Genomic DNA, 2,155 nt, shown 5'->3' on the forward strand with positions numbered 1-2,155 from the left:
TATAAAAGAAAATAACAGGATGATATGAGAGAGAGAAGTAGGGTTGGGGGTTACTCTCTAGACTGGGTGGCCAGAGAAGTCTCATCGGAAGAAGCAACATATAAGCTCATATCTGCAGGACAAGTAGGGGCAGGGAGAGATGGGGAAGAGAGTGTTTTAGGTTGTGGCAACAGGGGAGGAGAATGGGGTGGGGGCTTCCCTCAGGTTAAAAGGAGCAACGTCTGCCATTGCTTCCTAGGCGGCTATCTTCTCTGGTCCTGGCTGCAGAGGTCCAAGGCCATAGCGTCAGTCTGTTCTGTCCTTCAGGTGAGTGTGATGGGCCTGGCTGTGGAGACAGGCCTCCGCAAGCTTTCGTCTAAGGTGGCATAATAACTTGGTTCACCTCATGCCCTCCCACAGGCCGTCATAGTGCCATCTCATGGTTACCAGCGCTGGATGAGAGAAGGCATGTGACGCCCTCAGCACCCGCCTGAGATAGTGCAGATACTCTATCCAGCTACTGTTATCCTCATTATTTACGGGGTCATGTCTCCTCCATTAATGGTAGTTAACTCTCTTGCCCTGAAATAGGCTCTTTAACCTTCTCCCATGACCCGCCGTCCTCCAATCTTTTAAGAACAGACAGTATAGGGACATTAGTTTTCCACTTGGTGCTGCCCCAAGTCACTTCTGCTCCCAAAATCTGTTTTCCCATGTGTCAGTTGATGAGCTTGTTCTGAATCTGAACTTCCCAGCAGGTGTGCTGTGGCACACGGGGAGCCCCAGACAGGTTAGCTGTGTGTTGAGATGAACAGTCTTTTAGCCCTAGAGGTGCCTGGGCGGGTGGGGCGGCCCCTGTCGGGTCTCCCTCGGTTGGGAGTAGGCGATACTGTTTGCTCTAGTGTGCAGAACAAATGTTACCATGTCTCTGTGTGCCATGATGTAAAAAACGTTGAGAAGTCCTGGAAATCATCCCTGAGGTCTCTACTAGGATATCGCTAATATTCTGTGAGTCATCTTCTAGCTTCAAACTGTAACTCTTCCAAGAAGTCCGCCCCAACAGCACCGTTCAATATTTCTTGGCCTTCTTAGCATTTATGAGCTGCTCTGGCCTGAAATTAATGAATGTGTACCTCTTAATATGTGGCCTGTAGATTGTTTCCTATAACAACTGCTACTATTACTACTGCTGCTGCCGCTGCCATCGATGGAGCAAGCAGGCGCCAGACACCTCACGAAGGGGGCTTTCCATTTACTCTCGCAGCACTGCTCTGGGATATGCGGGCACTGCTTGTGCACAGAAACCCGGGGCTTAGATACTTTGAAACAGTTGCTCACATTGTAAGTAGCTGAGTCAGGATTTGGACGTGAGTCTGTTGGGTCTGATGTAGCTAGCCCATGCTCTTAGTTAAGTAGTATGTTTTTGTGTGTTCCCTCTCGCAGCTACATTGTGGATGTCCTAGAAAGGGGCACTGTGTTTTCTGCTTTCTATCCATCTCCCCGTGGCTCAGGTCTACGCTCAACGGTAAGAGCTCAATGATTATTGCCAGCACGGCAGATCCTTCAGTATAAGTAGAAAGCAGAAGCCAGCACAGCCCTCCCTGGGTGACAGAGGGAAGGCACAAATGACCTCTAGTTTTACCTGGGCGAGGGAGGTGAGCATGTGAAATCTTATAGGTACCACGGCAGAGCAGAGCGAGCCCAGGTAGCCTGACCTCTGCTGTTTCAGGGTAAGAGGATCCTTCCAGGGTAGTCTCGATCTGGAGAGTTCTAGGAGCCTGCCCCTGAAACCAGGTGGCCAGCTGATGAGAAGGGGCCCTGAGGTGTTCCCGCAGCTTGCCCCACAGCTCTTCCAGGCCTCTCTTTGGGAGGGAGAAATGAGGGTCAGTGATTGGCATCTGGGATTATTGGTCCTGGTAACGAACGTGGAGTGCAGTTCAAATAGCCAAGCACTCTCAGCCCTAACTCTCTCCTTCCTTCCTGGGGCTCACCTTCCTCCTAGTTTGTGGATCGATTCGTACCTGGCCTTCTCACTGTGTGGGCTACCAGTCAGGTCCTGTGAAGGATTCACATTTAGACTCTTGGCAAGTTGTCCATGAGTGGCCCTGGGCAGCCCCCACCCCACTTGTCTTTCAGCTGAACACCCAAACCACACACATATATGCTGTGTGGTTAA

This window comes from Hipposideros armiger, unplaced genomic scaffold (genome assembly GCF_001890085.2).
Source record: "Hipposideros armiger isolate ML-2016 unplaced genomic scaffold, ASM189008v1 scaffold_111, whole genome shotgun sequence".
Lineage (NCBI taxonomy): Eukaryota > Metazoa > Chordata > Mammalia > Chiroptera > Hipposideridae > Hipposideros > Hipposideros armiger.